At 43.4% G+C, this 19355-nt stretch overlaps 1 long non-coding RNA gene across 1 annotated transcript in view; it reads right to left on the bottom strand.

Annotated features, from left to right (window-relative positions):
- The window catches only part of LOC123478260 (uncharacterized), a 54940-nt gene extending 50357 nt beyond the window's left edge, over nt 1–4583 (bottom strand). The window contains exon 1 of the long non-coding RNA XR_006653425.2: nt 4469–4583. This is a non-coding gene — a long non-coding RNA (uncharacterized lncRNA). The remainder of the gene's footprint in view (nt 1–4468) is intronic.
- Between the last annotated feature and the right edge of the window lie 14772 nt (nt 4584–19355).

The following is a 19355-nucleotide window of genomic DNA, read 5'->3' as shown; positions in this document are numbered from 1 at the left end:
AACAGAGGGTTTTAGGGACCTCCTGCAGGGCTGGCGGCTGCAAAGGGGAGGAAAGTAAACAGGCCGTAATGAATGGTGTTATTACAGGGGTTTATCATCTACCTGCTTCGTTATGTCAGTAGGCTCTCAAAAGCAAGTGCCAGGCAGAGAAAGCATCCTGAGAAAGCTAAGCGCTGGGCGCCCTGGGCCCCAACACATAGCACTTTCTGAGGTCCTGGGCCTGCAGGCACTTCAGGAATATCCTGTTTCCTTTCACCCTGTCTTCGGGTATGGAACCACTTTGGACTCTGGAAACAGAACTATTCCTACTACCAGGAACGTAGAGCAAAGGCATGGATGGGGCCTGGCTTTCTTTTAAACTGGAGGGGCAGTTCCATGTTCTGCAGGTGTCTGGGCCCAGCCGTTATGCACTGTGAAAGGCAACGGGCCCAAGGTCAGAGAGGACATCAGTGACTATACTTGGTTTCCAACGCCGTCCTCCCCATTCTTTCATTCATAGCTTAATAAGGCGGGCGCAGGGATGAGCCAGCCAGCCCTCCTGAGGATCCGCTCACCCTGGACAGACCGTGGAGGTCAAATTGAGGGCAGACCTGAGTTAGCAAAAAGCTGTGCTTGCTTTTGCCAAGGAGCAGGATTGCTCTCGAAACACCCACACACCATCGCGGTGCGGTGCGCACATATCCATGCACAGACGACCACAAGGAATTTTTATTTTCTCCAATCCCAATCCGGAGTCAGACGACACAGCTGCCAAATGAGTCCCTCTGACAGCGCCTCCTACACCGGGAGACGCCGGAGCTGCACACTGTGCTCCGCAGGCGTTTTAATTGTGAATCCAGATGCTGTACCCCTTGGTCTCGACACTGACCTTTCACTTGAAAGTCAATTTGTCAGTCTGCTCCATGTGTCTGAAGAAATCATCAAAGCTGCCCCGCCGAGGAGTTCCCCATAGGTTGCTCCAAATGCGGCTGCAACCCAGCTACACTGTGTTGGGGTAGTGGGGGGCATGTGGGAGCAGAGGGCAGGAAGGGCTGGCAGCTCCCCACCCCTTAGGACTGCTTGGGTGCATTCTGTTTCTCAGGAGTGGGCACTGAGTACTTCGGGGGAAGAAAGGAGGAAGCACAGACAAGAAGCAGCCTCCTCCCTCCAGCAACTTACCTAATGGGACCCTGAGAGGAGTGCGGGGGAGACCCTCCAGAGGGTCCCCAGCCCAGGCATGTCTGATTTTCAGTGTGCGTTTCATTTTTCTGCCAGCACCGCCAAGGGCTCTAGTCTGGAAATAAATAGCCTCCTGCGCAGAGGGCCAGGGAGATGGGTATCAACAGAGATTATGTGTGAAAACTTAGAGGCACAAGGGGCTGACTCAGGATAGCTCTGTCACCTTAAATTAGGAGACACTCATGCATCTACTGTCCAGTTGCCAGAAGGAATGGGACAGGGCCCAGCCCAATAGCGCTCCCTGGCCATCTTCAGGTACTTAGAACTCCTTCTATTTCCTGCCCACCTGAGCAGCCCCCAAGCTCTAGATCTTGCTACAATCTGTAGGATGAGTAATTAGAGAGGAAGGAAATGTCCAAAAGCCCAAGCAAGGGAACCTGCGAGTCCTTGGTTGCAGGCTGGGCTGAAGTGCGAGACTGCTTGAGGCTGTCAGGAGCGTGCCTGCTATGGGTTTCAGAGAGAGGAAAACGAAAGTAGTAGAGGAATGAGCAGTACCTGGGGGATGCTGTAGTTCTGCCATGGCCAGAGTAGAGAAACTTTGTTAATGCCTCCCTAAGTCTCCAGGCAGCTGGCCGAGATGTCGGAAAGGCCAGGTGTAGGAGTAAAAACGACACTCTAGAAAAAATCCCTACCCTGTAGCTGCCCTAAAAGTGCTTTAAACTAATCCCTGAAAAAAGCCTCGAGGGAGACAGAGTTTAAAAATTGCTTCTCCCACCCCAGTCCCACATTAGGGGGAGTTGGGAGACACTTTGGGCTCTCCATGGACCTGCAATAATGAAGCATAATCCAAGCCTTTACAAGTTCAATGTAAGCAGGTTTCACTGAACTGCCTACTAGAACAAAACTCAACGCCCTTCAGAAACTCTGCAACATAGCCTTCAGTAAGGTGAGCACCCAATCAGAAATGCAAAGATGTGTAAATAAAAAGGGAAAATGTGACCTGCAATCAACAACAACAACAAAAAAGCAAAGAACAGATACCCACCCTGTAATGGCTCAGATATTGGATATCCAAACAAAGACGTTAAAAACTATGATCATAAATGTTGTTGAGGAAATAAAGAAAAATATGTTCAAAGTATTAAAGGAAAATATGCCCTTAATGAGTGAAAATATAGGGAATATCTACAAATAAATGTAACTATAAAATGAAGAATCAAATAAAAATAATTAAACTGGAATAAAAATTTAAATAAAAATTCAATGGATGCAAGAAATGGCAGGAAAATAGCAGACTGGAAATAACACAAGAATAGAGAAGTAACAAAGAAAAATAAAGAGTCTGAAGTACTTATGAGACATTTAAAACTATCTAAGATGCATGTATTTGGAGACCAGAGTGAAAACAAATGAAAAATTTTCATATTTGTTAAAAAATATCAACTTACTGATTAAGAAGCTTAGCAAACCCCAAAACTAAGTTCAAAGAAAACCACATCTCGGCACATGGGAGTCTAACTGCTTGAAATCAAAGACAAAGGGAAAAACACTGAAACAGACAAAGGGAAAACATGTTATATAGAGAGGAACAATGATACAAATGACAGCTGATTTCCCATTAGAAACCACGGCAGCCAGAAAATGATGGGATGCCACCTTTAAAATAAACAGGAAAAAACCACTATCAACACAGAATTCTATAACCAATGAAAATATCCTTCAAAAGGAAGGAAAAACAATGGCATCCTCACATAAGCAAAACTTGAGAGAATCTATTGTAACAAAACCCAAAGGCTGAAGACAAATGATATCAAATAGAAACTAGTATACACATGAAGAAATAGAGAGCACCAGAAATAATAAATAAGTGGTTTATTATAAAACACCATGTTTGAAATAACATCCTTAAAAGAAATTGGCCATTTAAAGGTAAATGAATAGCTTTGTAAGGTGAAGTTTACACCATGAATAGAAGTAAAATATAAGGGAGAAGTTAAAAAGCCGACACCACCAAATTTTCCAGAGCGTGTAGAACAATCAGGCTCTCTTACATTGCTGATTGGAGCATACAATCACACAGTCCCTTTGAAAAACTATTAGATAACTTCTTATAAGGTTAAAGTACATTTATCACGTCAAACTACACTTGAAGTATTTACAAAAAAAAAAAAAAAATTAAAGCGTATGTCCAAAAAACGACATGGCAAGAAGGTCCATAGCAGCTTTGCTAGTAGTGGTGAAAATGAACGAAGAAACAAAACGAAGAAAATCATCCGCACAGCTACCAACAGGACAATGGGCAAATAACTGTGGCACAGTCATATAATGGGATACTGCTCATCAACAATAAGAAGAACAAGCAACTGATTCGTGCAACAACATGAACGACTTCCCCAAACACTGTGCTGTCTGGAAGAAGCCAGACACGTGGGAGGAACACCATATGATTCTATTTCAATGAAATTATGGGACAAATGTAACTATTTACATAGAAGGTATGCATTTGACAGACTCAACTGAGAGAACACTGAACATGTGTGATTTTGCTGCATGTAAATTTTACCTACATTTTTAAAAACCGTACTTGGCCTTGTGAAAGGATGTAAGTCAGATAATGTCATTCCTTGGTGCAAACCTTCAAATGTCTTTCGTCCCCAAGCCTGGATCCTTACAATGACCTTAAGGTCCTCCATGTGCTGGTTCCCCATGACACCTAGTGTGTCCCGTTACCCACTCTGTAGGCACACGGGCCTTTGCACAGGCCCTGAATGGGTAAGCTTACTCCCGGCGCACCCTGCGCCGTGTCTCTCGATAGTACTTGCCTTTGAAATAGATTCCTTTATCGTATGTTTACCATCTGTAACCCCCCCAAATAAGTGTGAGACACTTTATTTTGTTCACATATAAATCTCCAGTGACTAGGGTAATTCCTAGACCTGCTCCACAAATATTTGCCAAAGGGAAACTTTAAATGATGAACTGTCATTTTCTTGTCATTAAAAACATTTTGTGTTTACTATATTCTTAATAGGCCCTTTCAAGTCAAGAGATCTAAGCTAAATTATACTACCGAGTGAGTCTCTGTCCATCTAAAATTATGTATCTATGGCTCAGGTCCCCAGATTTGTTTTTATGGAGGGAGAGTTTAATGTATCAGACTAAGGAATGAAATAATGTTTAGTGTCCTAAGGGGTCATCCGGGAAGAAGGTTAGAACATATTGGAGTTATTGCTATATTCAGAAAGTGACTTGACATTATCAAAGGGAAAGCAAATTAGCATACCTTTAGCCAGGTGGAAAAGAAACTCACCTTGATTGGAGGTGGTCGGAGTTCATCTAATCAATCCCCACAGAAGAGCTGGAATTAACTTCAAGGACAGTTTTGCTTGCTTCATAGGGATGATTTCCTCATATTGTCTTCTACACCATTCCTTAAAAAAAACAAAAGCCATGCTCTCAGAGGGAAAGGCTCTTTCATACTGAAAGATGAAGCGCAGTAGACAGCCGCTACCCAGAAAGCCAGAGGAGACAGGCCTTTGGTGAAAAGAGTCTTGTACTAAGACAGGGACCAATCCCAAAGCTTGCCAATTTCACAGGAAAGGGCCGCAGTGAGGTTGTCCAGGTAGAATGAATGGCACCTCGAGCCATGACACACCAATGCATGAATAATGGGAATTACTCCTGGCCATTCTGAGCAGGAAGTTCGTGGGAAGGCTCTTGGAGTGCTCCCAAATCAACATGAAGGCTGGGGAACCTGACTCAGAAAATGGATGGAAATCAAGGGAAGGCTGGGCAGCCAAACGCATGGCTGAGATCACAGTGCTGAAATAATCGGGCTGAAATGTCACCAGCTCATGACGTGTGGATGCTTTCATTACCACCGCTTTCATTACCACCCCAGACACTAGCTGACCCCACCGCAGGGCCGTCAGCTCTGATGGCCCTGCCATTATAAAAAGCTTCTTATCTGCGCTTGGTCTGTGCACCAGTCCCTCAGGTTTCAAAGTTCTGGGTGCGAACCTAAACATGAGGGAAGTCTGCCTCCTTTGTTTTCCTAGTGGAAAGTGGGGTGCTGGTGTCCTAGCATTTGGGGGGTCTCTCCCTAATAAAGAGAATGTTGAGATTCTGGATAGTCAAGCCTATTACAATCTATTCCTTTGACTGCCTTACATCCTCATAAACACTTCCTCCCAAACGTATGCTTCCAAAGACATTTCTATATAATGTACGTACGTAGCCCATCTCATGCAACCAAAAACACACCCGCCCTCGCCCCAAACAGAGAAAATACAGTTTTATTATTTACTCCTTCCAGTTTCAGTTCCAGTTCTCTGACCATTGCCCATTCTTCTTGTTACAATCCAATCCCATCCTGAATTTTGAAAACGGAAGATTAAACAGGAATTGTAACTACCAACAACACATTCTAATAGGCATTTCTGTACACAGATGGTAGCTAGTACTTACAGATTTCCCCTCACTGCCATTTCATGTTCTCTCTGCCTTGGCTCGCACACAGTAGGGCAACCTATACCTAAATCTTCACTCTTCAGAAAACTGAGCCCTTGTTTCTGCTTGTGTAAGCTTCCCATAGTCTTCTACTCATCTTTACCACTCAAAATAATAGTGCAAGAAGTGTTCTTGAGTTGCCTCTGTGGTCCTCCTTCTCCTTCTTTTTAAAAGTCAGAATCAATCAACCCAGAAAAATTCAACTTCCTCTTTTCATAATTCTCCAGTGGCATGAGAATCCCTCAATGGCTAAGTGGCTGTTTCACCCGCAACTTCATAGAATTAGTGTAATATCCCTTGGTAGAAGCCAGCCTCCGTTGGGTAGTAAACCAGCGGAGCCCAGGGACAGAATGCAACATTTTGAAAGTGGGTCATTAGATGAAATTGTGAGTAGTTCCTCATATTTCTTCCTCAATGCCCCTAAATCTGTGTGTTCTAGAACAGGAAGAGTGTCATTTATTCACCATTAACTCAAAGTGAGTGCTTCATCCTGAGGGAGAGCATTCCAAATTTGCAAGATATTGTCTACCAAGGGGTAGCCAGTTAGTACTGTGTCTGAGTTTTCAATAGATCCCTTCATCTTTCTGTAAGGTCACTTGATTATGCATAATGGGCCACACAGTCAGATCAATGAATTCTGCCATCATCGGCCCACTATTTCTTTCTTCGTAAATCCACTTTCTTAGTCATAAGCAATCTATTTATAATTTTAATTTTTACTATAGGTCAGTTTGAATTATTTTAAAAGTTTATTTGAATGGCATTACCATATATTAGGAGTCCTTAAAGAGATTTGGAAAATAACCATCAAGAAAATCACAATGATGATTTTAAAAAGAATTGTGATACTTAAGAATTCAAGTAAGTTCCACTGACGAACGTGTTAGCAGAGTGGGACAGTGAAAACAAACCTCAACATAAAATAAGTTACTATTTCAGTGGGTAATTTCCACCCCTTCCATGGAGGGCGGATCCAATAAAATCAGTTTCTACCAGGTGGGTGACTGGCCCTCCTGGGTCCAGAGGCATCATGGAGCTCAGGTCTGGTTGCTACTCCTGGCCAGGGGAGGACTCAGCAGAGGAAGAGCCAGGTCCCCCTAAGGGGAGGGGTCCTTGCGATTAGGTTCATGCCATTAAGTATCCCTGCCAGCACGGCTGTCCTGTGTATGAGCCCATTGATCAAGGAGCTGAGCAAGACTGTCAGGGACACCTTCAGTGAAAGTCACTTTGTTCTCCTAATTATTGAAAATCTCTCTGCGGTGGGGGTCTTTGGGCAAGCACGCAGCTTGGACACAAATAGTTTAACATTTGGGGTTCATTCTAAGAAGTTTTATCCAGCTTTTCCCTTAACTTCCCCATCACCAATTCTCCAATATTTTTCCTTCTAGGCCTCTGATGATTATCTGACCAAACCATTAGCTACTGTCCAGGAATTGGACCTAGATTGTTTCCTTAGGCCATCTCTCCTGGATAATTAGAGGCACCACGAAACATCTGATCCCTGGAGAATTTTTATTCTCCATTGTGCTTTGGGACCACCCTTGAGTGGATTAATGCACTCTAGCAATTTTCAACCAAGAAAAGCTACTGGCCCATTGCCATATGCTACAGAGGAGAATTTGACTAGCCACAGAGAGAACACTGAATCTCCCCAAGACCCTGCAGGGGTCTGGGATGGGACCTGGGTGGGGCATGGACCTGGGAGCCCTACAACTGCATTCAAAGGAGGCTAAGAGCAAGGCCACTGATGTCGTGGTTCATGCTCCCTTTGGCTCTGCCCAGCCTTCTGGTATCACTAAAAATCCCCACTGAACTACTCTACACACTTGGGAGGTGTACCCAGCCGACCTCATCCCAGGTCGGCACTCCAACACAAACAGAGCTGTCCTAATACATCCTGCCTCTGTGGTGGGCAGAAGTCTGGGGAAACTCGGGGGTGGGGAGGGGGAGCATGCTTTGGAAATGGTTTTATTTCTGAGAACTTTAATTTCCAACATTTCCGCCAATAACCACATGTTCTGGGAGTCTGAGATCAGAGATAGACTACTCTGGTGGCCTTTTAACCTTAATTAACCCGCAAGCCCATTTAGTGCCCCACACTATTTAACTACGAGATGTAGCTTATAAAATGATGCCGCCTCCAGTGAGTCAAATGCTGTGCATTCCACAGTTCCTGCTCAGGCCGCCTCCTTCTCTCTGGAGCCGCTGCCTGGCTTTTCCAAAGCTGATATTAATATCACAGGCCATTATAATATAGTTATGTTCATGGAAGGCAGGGAGGAAGTCACGTGGCAGTAATTGGTCCCACGGGGTTCTGGAAGTCTCCATTTAGCATGTTGTTTTTACTCACATAAGCAGCAATGAAGTGGAAACAGTGAGGAAGTCACTGTGATTGTATTAAATGAGGATTTTTTTTCTAGGCCTTGTTTGGCTAATGAGTCATTATTCCTTTTTTAATTGTATGAACATATGTAGGAGGTCAAAGGTACATGCACTTTCTTAAATACACACACACACACACACACACACACCCCTAGGCCACTGTCTGTTTGCCTTATTTTAACCACTGCTGGGATGCCAGCTTATTGAAATGCTGGGACATAGAGATGCTGGACAACATATATGAGTTTTTACAGTTTGCGGGGAAGGAAACTTAAAAGCTCCCAAGCAGAAAAACATGCATTTCATCCTCTGCAAGTCATTGAACCAGAGGGTTTCCTATCAAAATGCTGGCATCACCACAACCCACTGCTTTGTGTTTGGACGACGAGTTTTACTTTTTCCAAAGCCCATCACATGTTGAATCATCCTTTTTGACCTTTTTCATGAACTTGTGAATCAGGCAGGGCCAGAATTACTGTTCAATTTTGCAGACTAGGAGCTGATGTCATGGGGGCACGGTGACTTTTTAAAGATCATGTGGGCAAGAAGTGATGACCTGCAAACCAAGGGAACCCGAAAAAAAAAACAAGTTGGGGCTTTAAAGAGACTTTTCTTTGGCTTCAAGGCCCTCATGGGTCAGAAGGTGAACATGGCAGATTTGGCGGTGTGACTCTGAGCTGTCACCAAGCTCTGCAAGCCCGCCTCACCTCCCCAGGTGACAGACCACACGAGGCCTATGATCTCAGGACTGTTTCCACTAACGGCAGTGATGACACTCCATCATCTCTCAGTCAATGAGCCACGTGAAGGGGAACGTGAAAGCGCGCACATGATGACAAGCCCTCTGGAAACATTTTCTGTTTGAAGGTGCTGATATTAGAATAATTTGTCAAATAACATGCAAGTAAATGAACCCTGCTCTGTGGCCTCCGATGTGACACTTCCCCCTGGCACGCTGTCACCCAGGCTTTGCACAAATGCTCACGTGAATTCCTACCAGAGGAAGCTGGCTTCATTCAAGTCATGGCCATGGCCAGACGTACTACGAAAGGGGCTGACCCTACAGGTGATCTGAGCCACTGTATCCATACAGAGCACAGCACATCAGTGCGCTGGGCTTTCCCAGCCCGCAGGTCAAACACCACTCTGCAGAGGAAGTCCAGCATGGCCAGTGAGGATGCTGGAGATGAAGCTGGACACAGTCTCTGGGGATGCAGGGCAGCTTATTCATCTAGCTTGTGAATGGCCGACAGTCTCTGACTCTCCTCCTCCTCCTCTTCCTTCTTTCTCCTCCCTTCCTGTCATTTCATTGCTCATAAAAACTCTATGAGGTCAGTTAGAGCAGTAAGTGAAACAAATGAGTTCATGTAGTCTGTTTGGTTCACTCTGAGTCATTCTAGTTAAAGTGCATTAAGGTGGAGTCTGTCAGCTGGCTTGAGATTTGGGGGTCATCTGTGGATTTTGATCGCCCATTCCATCCCTGTCCCAACCAAAATGAGAGTCACAGAAACAATGAATGAGGAGTTCTACAGATGCAGCAGAATTATTTCCCAGTTCCTCACATTTTACAGATGTAGACATTGATGCCTAGGGAGTATAAGGGACTTAGCCAACATCACAGAACTCATTAGAATAAAGCTGCACCCAAATCATTTCATATTTGATAACTCACATAGATTGTCTTGAGTATATATGTATATATGCTTGTTGTACATATATTCGATATCTTTTATATATATTCAATAGAAGTTTCAACTTTGGCCCTGTTTTTAAAATAACAGTTGTTTTCCATCCCAGAATGGCAAAGATGATTTTTATAAGCCATCTGTTAATAATATTTCGTTTAGGAGCACGCTATCCATCAGGCAATCAGAAAGCGTGCTAGGAGGTGGCATGCGTCTGTATTCCAGAAGGTAATGGAGTGACATATTTCTGATGATTCAAGCATGCAAATACTCCGCAGCCAGGAGCCATCCTGCTACCGTGTCCACAGAGAGATCTTGAAGGACTGCACATGCGTGTGGCAAAGGCATGTCCTGGGAGGCAGGAAGGGAGATCTTGGCTCGGGAAAATGACAATAATGAACCGCTCCATCCACCCATTTTCTTGTCAGGGTGCACACTCTACCCTCCTACACCCAGAAACTGTGATCTTAAATTTTGCAAAATCTTGGAAAAAGGCAAGGTTCTGTGTTACACTGGCACAGTAATAGGGCATGGTATTAGGAGAGATGAAGTCCTAGTTACACTGGGGACGCTTTCATTTCAGCTGACAGCAAAACCCTAGTTCCCGGCTGCACTGCAGACAACCAGAACCCTCCGTTCAAGAGCAAAGGCCTCTGGGGAACACACTGGGCACCGGAAGTGACTCGGACATGGGAGAAGGCAAGAAGATACGAAGAAGAAAAAATCACAGCCCCCGGCAAATAAAGTGGCTTTATTCTCCTCAACCCTTGGAAAAATCCAGAAAAGAATATGAAAGTGCCGCAGATGGCAGAAAAGCCAAAGAAGCAATCCACAATGGTGGCTTGTCCTATAGATTCACCAAAAGTAACCACAGGGAAGGATGCCAGGAGCAACGGGCTCTCAACGGAAACGGGAGCGCCAGACATGCCTTTCGTTTTCTCGCTCAGCACAGAGGCACAGGCTGCGGCACCCACCCCGAGTGGTCTCAGAAACCTGGCTGGCCAGATAGGTATATGGATCTCATTTAAATTTTGCTGTGTGTGACACGCAGTATTTTCTGTTAATTAAGCCTCTTAACATAACTTTGTGGGAAGAATGCTTGTCTGGTATTTCAGACATTCCGAGTATTCAAGGGGAAAAGATTCTACAACCCAGCAAATTTCCAAGAAACTAATTACCTAGAAGAATTCGCCACGCTGCGCTTGCTTGACTAAGTAGCCTCGGTCTTGCAGAGCAGGTGAGAAACTTCTGCAAGGTCTTCTGCTGTTTTTGTTTGGTTGGTTGGTTGGTTTGGGCTGTTTTCCCTTCCTTCTTTTCACCCCAGTTTGCTTTTTGGCAAATTGTGGATAGGGGGACGGGGAGTCAACGAGTGTTGAGGACATCAAAGAGAATGTGAAGATGGAGGGAGAAGAGAAAGCAGGAAAGAAGGCAGTGAACATGAGGGAAAGGGGTCTGGGAGACACAGGTCCAGAGCCCCCTGGGAGGCCCCTGTGACCCCTCATTCACTGTTTATCACGTCCAGGAACAGTGCTCAGAAGAAAGAACAAGTAACCATTCCAGTTTCCTCCAGTCTTAATATAGAAGGCCCCCAAAAGTCCAGAACAAATTTAGAAAGAGATCTGCAGGGCGGGGAGGAAAAAGTATTGTGCACCTCCGAGGAAATGAAGGGGAGGACAAACAATATTGTTTTAAAGCGTCTGCGACAATCTCTGTGGGCTCCCAGCTCCGATCCACTGCGTCCTTCTGACCCTGAGACTTTTATTGTTAAATTTTCTAAAGAAAAAAAAAATACTGCCCTGGACAGAACTCCCTGCGTTGTCTTATTTTACAAGAAACTATCTGAGGCTAAGCTATTAGTACTTTGATGCTTTCGTGTCACTTGGAGGAACGGACAGATAAAATCACAAGTCTCACTTCCCTTCCCACCGAGTCTGTATACAGTAAAGTGACTGCAGAAAGACAATCTGACTTAAATTTATCGAAACACCATTTTTTAAGTTCTCAGAAAAATATAATTCTGAAACTGTCATCATACCTCAATTTTAAAAAACACTTCAGATACAGTTTTCCCGACATTTATTAGTCAGTCAGCTTCCCTCTCTCTGCGTGATTTTGAGGATGACCCCTTCTTGTGTACAACAGGGCACTGTCCTCACACCTCTAGAACCAGAGGGGCCCTCGCCTCTCCTCTGTTGAACAGAGGCCTGGCTTATAACACCTGCCAAAGAATATTGATTATTGTGGTCAGTAGTTGAACACTGACTATGCTTCACAATAGTTATTCTGTGGTATTTAACCATGAGTAGAGGTAGAAATATGTATTAGTTATCAATTGCCATGTAACAAATCACCCCCACTTAGCAGTTTTTGAATAATAAGTGTTTACCATCTCACCATTTCTGTGGGGCGGGAATCTGGGCATGGCTTAGCTGGGTGCATTCTGGTTCGGGGTCTCTCACAAAACTGCCCCGAAGGCATCAGCCAGGGCTGCTGTCACCTGAAAGGTTGGCAGGTACAGGTGCTCACTGGCGGTTGACCAGATCCTTCAGTCCTTCACCACATGGGTCTCTCCATAGGGCTGAACACAAAATGGCAGCACAGTTCCCCCAACGTGAGGGTTCCAATGAAGAGAGCACAAGAGAGGGCACCCAAAATGCAAGCCGCAGTCTTTTTATAACCTAATCTTGGTAGGGTCATCCTAAAGCTTCTGCCCCATTCTGTTCACTAGAAGTGAGTCAGTAAGTTCAACCCATTCTGAACTGGGAGAGAGTTGTGCCAAGGCGTCCATACTAGAAGGAGGAGATCATTGGTGGTCATCTTAGAGGCTGCCTACCACCCCGAATATGACTCAGCCTGAAAACCAACACTTCGTAGAATTAATATGTAAAATCAAGTCACTTCTATTAACACAGAAAAACAAACACCAGCTGGACTGAATGTAGAGTGATTTATAGACAGGTAACTTGTGACGGTCATAATCTGGATGATCTGCCAAATATTAGAAACAAAGTATGACAAATGCCCTGTCATCATCACTATCAAATTAAGAGACCAAAGAGACATAGCGCATTCATCCTGAGGCACTGGTCATGCTACATTGGTCATGGTTATACTTCAGTCATTTGGTGATTGGAGCAACTTGACATATGAACTGCCTTTGAGGGAAATTTGGTTTTCAAGCCTCAAGACTTCAACTCAGAACAATTTATCACTGGACCTATATAGTGTAACTGTAAGTAATCCTACCCCAAGTCACGTGTGCACACGTGTGTGTGTGTGTGTGTGTGTGTGTGTGTGTAAGAATAAAATGAAAATGTTAGCCAGGTTCCATTTAGGAGGTTGAAGATCTTTTCAATGTTTCGCAGCCAAAGGCTCCATATTACAATAAAAGCTTATCAACCACAGTTCAGAGACTGTGGGTCTTGGCACCCTCCTCCTTGGTTAATGGGGATTATAAAGCCCAAATAGAATTTGGAAGTAGCCAATATACTGCTCTTTATAAAGAACGAAAAATAAACAACTACAAAGAATGTACTAGCCTCTCACAAGTTGGTTTCCTAATCTCGTAAGGAAATTTACCCTCTCTGATTTGATTTTCTACTCCGAGTTTGTGACTTAGAATCCACCCTCTCATTCCCTAGAATGGCTCAGGGCCAGGCTCACGCAAGCATAGCACAGCCTCCTGTAGCTACAATGGTACCATGCATTGATAAAGCAAAGGATAATATTTGAGGGGCTCATGGTGTTATCCTTGAGAAACCCAAGTGCACAAGACCGTTCAGCTGCTAAGTGTCAATCTGGCTGCCTGTCCTAACTACCAGCCACTTTCTCTAATCCACACGTCACCTTTTCCGTAACCAGAAGAACTATTCTCTCTGCTTCTATAAGCGTGGAACGATGCCAGCTCAGAGAAAGCTTTTGTTCTCCAGTATTTGGAATCCTTAAAATTGTGTGAAGCTGTGCAGTTCTGGACATTGTTGGGAATATAAGAAACATTGGCCTCTCTCCCCTGATCCAGAAGGTACTGTGTGTTCTTTGGACCTCGGACAAGTTTTTGGGCAGTTCCAGATAAGGGATCCAATAACCTCACTCCGTGTCCCCATTCTTCTTGCCCTCATTCCAGAAGAAGTTGGATAGCTGCCTCCCAAATAATTTTATTGTGAGGAAAGTTATTATGAAAACGTACTCCACTGGTTTTCGCTGACCTCCAAAACACACTCTCTAATTAAGTGCAAATGGGAAACTGACTTGGAGCAGGTCGTCTCTGATTTTGGACTTGGGAGAAGTACTAAAGTTTATGAACTCGATCTGCGAGCTCCATCTGCCAAATGAGGAATTTCTTATTTCATTTGGTAACTGCACGGAGATTATATAATGCTCCTCAGAAAGCTCTGAGTGCTGAAGATGCGGAGACCAGCTGTCTGTGCCGAAGAATCGAAAAACACACTGCCCTCCCTTCCCCCGCCCTCCACTGTGTCACGGGCCACCACATTATTTAACCAGAGCAATTTCATCAAAGAGGTTCTTGTTGTTGTTTTAAACATCAAGTCTACCCAAACATAAACTTTTACAGTACTAAGGAGGCCATGATTCTATTCATGCTCTCACTTTTATAGGAGGCTAGAGTTATCCAGTGTTAGTATTTAAAGAAATTTGAAGACCTGGTAGAGAGAAGTGAAAGGAACAGGCAGGAAGGCAAATTCAGTTTCATCTCCAACATTGTCTCTTTCTCTCCCCAGCCAGCAGGGGGCAGTAGTAACAGGGGAAGTGAAGCTTGCTTTCTTTGAATGGGAAGATACTAAACAAGGAGAGTGAGAGTTGAATGAGGTTTCTCTACTTTCCAGGGGTTTCCTATTGGCAAGGGCAAGTGTCAGGTGTAGCCCTGAATTCAGTTTTGTCCCGTACTAGCTACAGTTATATATTTATGATAATAACAGTCACTAATGGATGGAGACCACGCTCTGAGCCACGCGCTTAAGCACTGCACAGGCGTTACTGTATCCCTTCGCCAGGCAAAGTAAGATGAAGTGGGGTTTGTTACTTACTTGTGTTGTTAAAATGAGGAAACTGAGGCTGAAGAGATTAAGTAACTTGCTCAAGGTTAAAACTGTAACAAACTAGGAAAAGGGCCTGGAATATTCATCTCTAGCCCAGGCATTAATTCTGATTCTTATTCGACGAGTTTTTGTGTCCTTTTCCCCCCACTTTCTGAATACTTTAACCTGACAAAGGAGATGCAAGTATTTTTAGTTTTTTTGTTCTTCCCCGAAGTTTACGACATGGAATATATAATTACCAGGTGGATTTGAACATGTCTGCGTTGCCAATCAGAGTAATTCAAGAGACGGACAATTCTCCTCAAAAGTCCCAAATTGGCTAACAGCGGTGATATTTCTGAGTAATAGTTTTAACGTAGATATCACACCGGCTCCCTTTCCTTAAATAGCAGAGCCACAAATTGGATATATACCGTTTGTGGCTCTGACCCTGTGTAGTTGTTTTGGCGAAACAGAATAGAGTTAACAGCCCCGAGTTTATCCTCAGGCAGGCGGGGTTCCCCGTCGGAGGCTCCGAACCCTCATCTGGAAGACAAATGTATCCTTAATTCAGGACTCATTCAATTGCCGGGAGGATTCAACAAGCCAGTGCAGGTAAAATATTTAGCCTGGCTCAAGCACCCTAGTTATTATTATGCTGACCCAACGTCAAACTTGGAAAACAAGTGGAGGATTCAGGCCAGCGTCCAGATGTTTTGGCTCTGGGTGCCAAGCGTCCAGATGTTTGAGAAACCTCCGATAATTAATTGTTGTTGGTATTCACCGGTATCGCTGGCACGACGTGATCGCAGATTACGTTCGAGGGCAAATGCGGGTTAATGTTCTCCCCATGCCTGCACAGTCGGCCTTTGTTCGGAACTAAAAATACAAAGGGATAAAGGCTTCCCCTTCCCACGTCTGCCGAAAAGATTACCGACAGTCGGAAAGCAACTCTTTTTTTCTCAGGCACTTAAATTCCTTTTAAAATATTGGGTTCTTTTTTAAATAAGCATTTCTTTATTTCCTATACTTTTTTCAGCTTTCAAATATATCACAAGAGTCTACATCTAATTCGATATTATTAATTTCTTTATTCCACTGTTATCCCGAACAGCCCAGTATTGAAAATAATTATCCAAGACTCACCGGTCTCCCTTGCTTAGAGGTGGTTTTGTTGTTGTTTGGACACGTATGTGCTATTTTAAATAACTTGTGAACTATAAATTCCTTTAAGTAGAAAGCTCCTTCTTAAAACTCTGCCTCCTTTAATAAGATCTGATATACAAATATCACAACATACACAGTAAATACATTAGATGGTAATTAATTGTATAATAAAAGAATCAACCAAAGAGAATTATATATTTTTCTAATAACTGTAAAAATATAGCATTATTTCACACACATTTTCTCACACATTTCTGTTTTATTAACCTCATTCTATTTTTTCTTAATCTTCTTATTCATCCCACATTGTTTTATAATTTTAGAACATACATTAACTTCAAAAAATGTTTGTGTTCAAATGAGACAAATTTATTCCTGTGAAAAATTTATTCCCAGAAAGATAAATGGCTTCATTTGACCAAACAGCGTACTTTTCACATAAATGTTGGTTGATGGTTTTCTTTATATCATTAACAAGTTACTAATGAGAATAAAAGGAAGGTGAACCAATTAGGACATATCAGAAACTCATTTGTCAATTATTTCAGTGACTTCTTGGGATAATAATTTGGGTTGTAATTTTTGAATCCTGAAATTATTATTGCATCAGTTTTTGTGCTATTCATAATGTGACAGCTAAAGACACCATCCACTTTTCAAGTGAAGGTAATTAAGATTGACTTGATATGAATCATTAGCATTTCCTCCATCACTTTCCTGAGGCTTGGTCAAGAAGACAATGACTCAAACCCTCCTTTGCATCTTTCATCTATTTCCGTGGTGTAAATGGTCCAGCTGCCACGAGGGTGCCCCCGGACGTGGAAGGAGGAATACCCCGTAGCACACCGCTTTCCAGGATTTTCGCCATAAAGGTGTAACAGACAGACCTGACCTGCAGCACGTAACCTAGTGGCGAACTGTGGTAAAGTAATTAGGAAGTAAAGAGTTTTGAGTACTTATTAGTTTGTTCTACATGTAATTTATTCCAGTGCACGCTTTTACAATTTAAATGTCAAAAAGGGCTGTGTTGAACAACTGCTTCACAGAGCTCCTCAAAGGGAACCACAGGCCCTCACGAGCCGCCTTGCTCCCGCTTGAGCGCACGACTGCCTCCGGCCACGGGGCACTCGGCTGGGCCTGCCTTCCTGGATCTTTCCAGAAGTCGTTCGGCTCAGGGCGGCCTCGACTACAGCCTACTTTTCACGTAACGGCATGCCCCTCCTGGTTCCATGGGACTCGCTGGGCCGGTCTTTCTTTCTTTCTTCATTATTAAGGCCTTTCTCAGAGGCTGTCCTCATCTTCTCAGCATTGGAAATTTTATTATTTAAAACAAAATTCTTCTGACATCAGCAGAGGTTGCCCAATCATCCTCTTTGCTAAGATGCCTGGATTTCCGTCAGTTTGGCATCCGACTTACAGCTACATCCAGCATTTTAAAATTCATAAATGGACTAAACAATAAACTGTTTCACTCCGATCTGCTCACTGCTGGAAGGGGGTTGCTTGGAACATAATCCGGGCAAAGCTTCTTTCTTGCAGTAACTTTAAAAGGCCTGACACGCCAAATGAGGCCCCTCTACCACCCACTCTGAGCTGTAAGCTATTGCTAGAGTCGGCTTACTTCCTAATTCAGGGTCCCCTGACACTCTCACCCTTGACTCTGTCACCTCATAAATGTGTCACTTCTAGCACCGCCTTCCTTTTTAAGAAAATGTGCTGCCCACCCTGACTATGTAGACGTATCTTAGAAACACAGAACCCGAGCCAAAATAAAGGAGTTAATTTACACGATCAACTTATATTAAGTGGCTCCGGAACACCAGGCCCTGGGATGAGCCCGGGAAAACCCAGGAGAACCCCTAATTCTGTTGAGTCTGGGGTTCCAGACTCAACCGTGGTTCTCAATCTAAGGGGCACACTCAAGCTCAAAACCCCACCCCGGCCCAGGCCCCACTCCAAACTAATGAAGTCAGATCCCTCAAATGGGACGGGACTGTTTACAGCCTCCCTCCCCTTGGTTCTGATTTGAAGCCAGAACTGAAATCCACCGGAATAACAGTGAATTGCCTTTCCCCTGTGTGTGGGTCGGGGGTGGAGAGAGGGCAACCTTGGATGCCTTCTTATACGGCACCAGTCCTATTGGATGTGGCTCTCCCTTCATACCCATTCAGCATGGATTTACCAGACTTCTGCCTGCACCCAGCAGAAAATTCCGCAGTCCTTTCGGAGTGGCGCGCGCCTCTTTATACTGTTCATACTTGGGTACATACTGACCTAGCCTATTCCTTTTACCTGTTACAGAACGTTATGTTTTAGGAAGGCAAAGAAGGTTGAGATTCCACTCCTTATGGGTTGTGTAATGCACTTATTTCAAAGAACGTTCTCATGCCTGTCTCATTACACACATGTGCAAGTGCTAGAGGTAAACAAGGGGAATTAGCGGGTGTGTGTATTTCTTTAATTTGCAGAGGTTCTTTTTCTTTACTTATTAAAGTATAGTAAATGTACATTATGTTAGTTTCGGGTGTACGATGCAGTGCTTTGATCTGCATACACCTTATGAAGTCTATTTTAAACTGTAGGGAACGCTGCTTCGAAGTTGCCCTCCACCGTGCCCACTCAGCTCCCATCAGCAGCAAATCAGAGCACCTGTTCTCCACAATCTTCCCACCGCCTGTCATTCTTCACATTCTACTTACACCTTTGCTCATTTTTTTTTTTGCCTATTTGAAGAATGAGAATGGCATCTCATTCATTGCTTTATTTCACATTTTTCTAATCAGTTCTCAAAATGAGCATCTTTTCATACTTTATCGGCCATTTGTATTTCCTCTTTTGTGTATTTATTGCCTGTTTATTTATTTTGCCCATTTTTATGTTGAAATATCTATTCTTTTTGTATCGGTTTATGGATATTCTTTATCTAATTAAGTGGCAAATATTTTGTCTGCGAAATGTATTGCAAAAATTTCCTCCAGTCTGGTGTTTATATTTTGTCTTTGTTTATATATCTTTGTTATATAGAAGTTTTCTTTCTCTTTTTTTAATATGATCAATTTTTTCAATATTTCCTTTTTTTTTCTTTCTTTCCTGAGGTTTTATAACATATATGTAAAGATGTAGGTCTTTAATTCTTTTAGATGGGATTTTTTTTGTTTTTCTTTTGCATAAAATATGAGGAGGTTGGAAATTTTTTTCCTGTGTGGAGAGTCCACTGTCTCAATACCATTCCCCTGGCTTTCAAATGCCGCTTTTTATTCCTAATCCCTACACATGCATGAATTTGTTCCTTTATTCCAGTTTCTTTACATTTTATTCTGCTCTATTTCTCTTATACTGACCCATAACAATGCTATAAACTCATAGTATGTTTTGATAACCGGTAGGGCCCATTCTCTTCCTTTGCTATCAATCTCAT

Source organism: Desmodus rotundus, chromosome 10 (genome assembly GCF_022682495.2).
Source record: "Desmodus rotundus isolate HL8 chromosome 10, HLdesRot8A.1, whole genome shotgun sequence".
Lineage (NCBI taxonomy): Eukaryota > Metazoa > Chordata > Mammalia > Chiroptera > Phyllostomidae > Desmodus > Desmodus rotundus.
The sequence above is the reverse complement of the archived record's forward strand: the minus strand, read 5'-3'. Positions and strand labels throughout refer to the sequence as shown.